Genomic DNA, 6,468 nt, shown 5'->3' on the forward strand with positions numbered 1-6,468 from the left:
GGCCGAAACATCATAACGAAGATTTTTTTCGCAGTCGGATCTTGTTGTATATTAAAACATTGCTTCAATATTGCAATCCTCCGTTCAGATTTTCGGAAAAATCGAAACCTCTTTAATGCGGCAACCAAGTTTTTTTTTTTTTTTTTTTTGCTTTTTTAAAAAGCACACGTTGTAGGGCCTCGATGCCAAATGTGTAGGTAGAAAAACCGGGTGTTTAAACTCCGCTGAGTTCACGGGCATTGTTGCGTGGAGGCGGCAAGCCCTCGGGCCTGATCGCGGGGGCGGGCGGAGCTGCTTTGGAAACGGTTTATGGAAAAAGGGTTTTCCGATGGTGCTCCGGTAATGACCGGCACTATCCCGTAAGTGAACGATCTCCATATGCTCGTTATCGAAAATTTAGGAGCGCCGAATCTCCGATGACCGGATTCGGCACCGGGAAAGCGAGGCAAGGGGGGTAGGGTGGAAAGGACTCGGTGAAGGGAGGCGGCGATGGGGGTCGCCTTGCGGGTGAACGACCGCCACCTCACGCTGCCATGCCTCGCTTCGCACACCTCGCCCAAAGGGGTGGCGGACCCTTTAAAAAGTGAAAATGTGCGGATGGGAATGACGGAAGCGGAGTTAAAGGATGTTTACACATGGGAGTTTGGTAAAGCTATGCCATATGTTGCCCCTGTAAATTCATTCTTTCCTTAGGACCTGGTCAAAGGGTTGATGGGGGAACTTAAAAATTTAATGATTAGTAAAAGAAAGTTTTTATTTTATTATTATTTATTTTTTTTAGATGCACCATGGTGTGGACACTGCAAGGCTCTTGCCCCAGAATATGCCAAGGCAGCTCAAAAGCTTGAAGAAATGGGATCTGCTATTGCACGGGCAAAGTTGATGCCACAGAGGAAACCGAACTTGCTGAAGAGCATGGTGTCGGCGAGTTACGCCCCTCAAGTTTCTTCCGTTCTGGCCAATCTGTCGACTATGGTGGTGGTCGTCAGGCTGGACGATATTGTCAACTGGCTCTTTCAGAAAACTGGTCACCTGCAAAGCCTTTGGCGTACTGTAGAGATGCTAAGGCCTTTATTGCTGAAAAGCCGTTGTCATTATTTGGTTTCTTCAAGGACGCAGCAGTCTGATGCTGCCAAGCAGTTTCTTGGCTGCTGCTTCAGGCCACTGATTACCAATCCATTTGGAAATTACCTCAGGGAAGCTTTTTTCACTGAGTATGGATTGATTGCTGATGTATCATTCTCTTTCAAGGACTTCGATGAAGGCAGAATGTGTATGAGGGTGAGGTGACTGAGGATGGTGTAATCCAGTTTTGTTGCTGCAAACTCTCTACCTCTTGTTGTGGCTTCAACCATGAGGACTGCATCAAGAGCTTTGGTGGTGAACATCAAGTCCCATCTCCTTATTTTTCCTGTCAAAGGAAGCTGGACCTTATGATACTCACCTGATGCTGCACTGCTGCTGCTAAGGCATTCAAGGGAATAATTCTCTTTGTGACATTCCACAGATGAGAGGATCACTCTCGCATCCTTGAATTCTTCGGCATGAAGAAGGATTGAAGTAAGTATTTTGAATGTTTTCATTATGAATGCTTATGTAAATAGTTTTGGTGAATGCATTCCATATAGTCCACTATTCAGGAAGCATTTTATAGGTATAGACCAACTTTCGCTTTACAAAACTTTAGCATTAAGTAACCAACCATGGTTTTTTGGGGGGGGGGGGAATATTCCCAGGCCTTCCGTATTATCACGTTGGGGAAGATATGGCCACGTACAAGCTGATACTTATGACCTCAGCGAGAGTGGGCTTACCGGGCTTCGTCAAGAGTTTCCTTGATGAAAGCTGAAGCAAGCACCTTCTTCTGTCCTCAGGATCTGCCAGAAGACTGTGATAAAGAGGCCAGCCAAGGTAATACTTTTTCAAGATAGATGTTTGCATATGGAACTGGATAGATTTCATTTGGTATTAACAGTAATCAGTTTGAACATGTGTGAACAAGTATAGATGGTGTATATTTTGTGGATTTTGGTTTTGTGTCACTAGGAGTCACCATGAAAAAGATTTCGGAGTTGTCATTTTACAAATATAAAGTTGAAAAAAACAAACTCATGGCCAAAAAGAAATTGGGAATATAATATACTTGAACTACTCAGGTTCTGGTGTCCCTCCAACTTTCGATGAAGTTGCCTTGAACAAGGAGAAGGATGTCCTGTAGAGTTTTCTATGGCACCATGGTGTGGCCACTGGCAAACGCTGCACCTATCTATGATCGCTAGGTGAAAAATACAAGGACCACGATACTATTGTTGTGGCAAAATGGATGCTACAACGTCAATGAGCTGAGCATACGAAGATTCAGTCCCTTCCCAACCTTAAAACTTTCAGAGGAAACTAATGAGGTAAGGAGTGGTGTTCTGTAACCTTGGATCCTTTCACATTTTTCATAGGTAAATCATGTGATTGTGATTGAATATGTAATATTATTTTGAATTGCAGTTTTGAAAGGCCCTAACTTTTGCCATAGAATTATCCTGCTTTTGGAAAATACCATTTTCTATTTGATAGAAAGGGTAAAATTGAAAATAGCTTCATCACCTAAAAAAAAAAAAAAAAAAAATGGGGCTCATGATTCATTGCGGTACTTGATTTTTAAGACCTCTTTACAATAAATGTTCCTATTTGCAGGATTTTATCATTATAGTTTATATTTAATTGCTATTTATTTAGGTTTTGATCATGGAGAACGCACTTGGCTGGAATGTCCAAATTTTGGAAACTGATGGGGTTTTATGCCAAGCGCCACCTGAGGATGAGGTAGGAATTGATGCAAGATCCAAATGCATTCCATGAGGGCTGTTTTGGTAGCTCCTACTACTGCGTCACCTGCTTCACTTACTCCTTTAACGAAACCTAACATTTTGACCATCTTGTGGCAGATTGGGGCATCGATGCCAAGCACTGATTCTTAATTGTTTGGTATCGTTTTTAGAAGTAACTTTTGCTGACTTTTCATGCAAATTACACTCCTATGACCCTTTTTATAGGTTGTAGATTACAATGGAGTCACAGGGACTTTTGGAGAGCCCTCGGTGATTTCCTTGAGGGCAAGACTGTGGATGATTCAGGTACTTTGCATAGCATCCTTTTCTAAAATTCTATTGCATGTTCTGTTTTATGGTAATAGTAGCCAGTCCAGGGTTGTAGGATTTGTACCAAAAAGAATGTAGATTCCATGAATTGGAACCGTGTATCAATTAACAAATATTAAGAGCGTGATTCTTTTCTTCCTCGGAGCTTTCTGCACTTAGTTTGAACTCTCGCTTTTTTGCCCAAATGAAAATGCTTTTGCAAAGTTTTTGGTATATTAATGAAATATTTGATATAATAGGAATGGAATATGGTTCAGCCAAATTAATTTTATTTTTACTTTCAGGACGATGAGGAGACTGATGAGGATGGTGAATGTGCCACACGGATGAACTTTTTAAAAGAGGTTGAAAAGTTGTTTCTGCGAGATAAATGGCTTTGGTCCTAGCCGTATGACTACAGAAAGGTTTAAATTTCTTGTATCCCATGAAAAATCGGTTCGATAAGGAAAGTATTCGGTTTGAATTGCTTGGATCATGCTATCAAAAAAAATTTAGGTACTTGAAGTATCAAGTATTTGACATCAAGTTATTCACATACAGTGACTTCTGTAGTGTTCAGTCAATTTTGGTTCAGTGACTGAAAAAAGTTTTATTTTTGACTACAGACATTACTAATCATTAAGGATATATTTTTTGTACTTGGGGCATTCTAATATTTGTGACTGGAATAGGGAATGTACAATCTGTTGATTTAAAAGAAATGCTCTAAATTATGTATGTGTAACCACTTCTCCAAGGTCTATGCAGGATGTGTGGATTGACAATGATGCTCGTCAGTTAATATTATTGTTTAATTTGACCCCGTCCTTGCTGATAGCTTCAATGTCTTCCACCACTATCTCCCTGTACTTGGCACAATGCTTCCCGTGGCGTGTGTTGTTGTGGTGTAAATGATGACAAAGGTCCTTGTGCAGTGTAGAATATACCAGTGACTTTTTCCATAAAAGGAAAAGGGTGTGCTTTTTTATAAATATGTCCTTTTTAATTTTTTGTTTAAGTGCAGGCGGCCCCCCCACCCTTTGGGGCCAAGAAATTGAATGCATTTTCATATACTAGGACTTTCCCTTGAACATGAAGTTTGCCTTGACTTGTATACAATGTATCCTTGGTTTGTATTGAAAAGGAGTCACTGCTGGATTGCGACTACCCTTTGCAAGCTTAGTATAAAATGACACAGTTGCAGGAGTAACTAGTTTATTTCTAGTGTTGTCAATAACCTTCCTATGGATAGAATTCTTTACACTATGTAAGGGTATAACTACCTTTATTTGATAATTTCCTTGCAATATAGATGTGGCTTCTGTAGTACTTTTCATCTTTGAAGCTACAGTTTGACACATTTGCCTTAGGTCTCGCTTAAACACCTTAAATGTGTATTGAGTTATCCCTAAAGCTTTTCTTGCCCTTGACAGATTTGTTCTTTCACAACTGTATGAATGTGCTCCAGCAAATTACTTTATGGTGCTAAAAAATTTTGTTTTGTGATACAGAACTTGTTTGGAATTAAAATCAGATTACATTAAAACTGAATAATAACTTCATAGACCACAAATCTGGGAGCGTTTTTTGTGGCAATTCTTGATTTTTTGTTTTTCCTTTCTAATTGGTAACTAGGCATGCAATTAGTAAGAGAGGGAGAGGGTAATCAGGTCATAACAGGCAGACCTCTTTACTTTATTAAATCTGCTTTGTGCTCCACATGAAAGTCTCGATGTATGGTTATCAGGAACTTTATTCCTAAATCATTTAAAACAAATGCAATGACTTTGAACTTGATACGTATGTTGAGTATAAAGTTAAGTAGGTGGTTTTGTGCCATCTTGATAATTGGTAACCCCCTTCAATCCTTGCTTGTTTTTGTGGGGGGGGGGGGGGGCTTAGGAGGATGGACTGAGGACAATGTGAAATGGGTCACCCTGCCTTGTACCTTGGCCCTTTGCCTTGACTAATTCTGCATGGTTCTTTTTTCTCACTATTTCTCCACTCCCTTCTCAATTTCCTCACCTCTCTTCCACTTACTCTATTGTTAACTCTCACCCTTCTTTGGAAGGCACGAACCCTTTCACCAATACTTTCATAATGTTTAACCTGACCTTTGAGTCCTAGCACACTTGTTTTAAATATGAACATTTCTGGGAATCCACAAACAATGCCTTATGAACAAAAGCTTCCTTACCCAGGGAGCTTCTCACCCCAAGGCCCCACGCCATGACTAAATTTGAATACACCACAAATTACATTAGATGTTGAAGTGGGCAGAATTTTTAATAAATACATAATTGATAATTGTTTACTTTTAACATTGGAGAGTAAAGTTGTCAACTTGAGTATCAGGTTAATAGTTTGGTCTATTATCTCCCTTTTCTGGGGTCTGCATACTCAGGAGAAAAGAATTAATCACTAGTTTTCAAGGCATATTTCTCAGTCATTTTTCAGTAGTTTATGCAACTAAAAAACTGACTGCAACTATGATCAAATGACAGAAAAATGTATTATATACACCTTTGTGTCTACATGGGAGGGTGATGTATGCTATATGTGAAGGCAAAACAATTTTTTTGCCTCTTGAGAGATGCATTTATTTCTAAGGCCCCATCCAGAACAACAAGGCAGTCCCACAGCAGCCAGTGCTCCACCAGGCCACCTGTGGTGTTCCACGCATGTGACGGCACACAGCAGACCTAGCTATGTTAGTAGTAACCGAATTAGTTTTTTTTCCAGTAAAATGTTTGGTCAGCGGCCTACACTCATAACTAATTCTCCTGATACATCAAATGGGTGTGGCACATTAATTGGGTTAGTATTTGTCCAACAGGCATTGGTCTGGATGGGGTCTAACTCAAATCACCAAGGCCCAAATTTTGATAGCACCAAATTTTAGAGTGTTGCCTGATAAACTTTTTTTTTTTTTTTTTGTTTTTTAGGGTTTCTAATTTGTGCACAATTGTAATGTATTGTTTACAAGATCATTTATACATTAGGATTTGTATAGATTTTCACTTAATTGTTTAGTTTGGTAAGGTGCACATTCAACAAAATGAGCAAATGCAGCATGTTCTCCCCATCTCATTTTTCAAATTACCACTTGCGGCTCTTTGAGCAGTATTCTTTGCAATGGATACACACACCAATATTGTGTATATATTTAACATTTTTTTTTTTTTTTCAATCTCTTTCTGTGATCTTATATTTTGCCAATATAGAATTCTCATATACTACATGTATTATTATTGTTTATCCATTATGAATAAAAAAAAAAAGGATTCTCAACTGAATAAATAGCCACTTAATTAAGTCCATCTGCCAGTTTTTAAAA

At 39.2% G+C, this 6,468-nt stretch overlaps 1 pseudogene; it reads left to right on the plus strand.

Annotated features, from left to right (window-relative positions):
* Positions 1-3,538, plus strand: part of LOC119571520 — a 4,430-nt pseudogene extending 892 nt beyond the window's left edge.
* Positions 3,539-6,468: the final 2,930 nt, after the last annotated feature.

The sequence above is a fragment of the Penaeus monodon genome, unplaced genomic scaffold, assembly GCF_015228065.2.
Source record: "Penaeus monodon isolate SGIC_2016 unplaced genomic scaffold, NSTDA_Pmon_1 PmonScaffold_666, whole genome shotgun sequence".
In the NCBI taxonomy this organism is placed as follows: Eukaryota; Metazoa; Arthropoda; class Malacostraca; order Decapoda; family Penaeidae; genus Penaeus; species Penaeus monodon.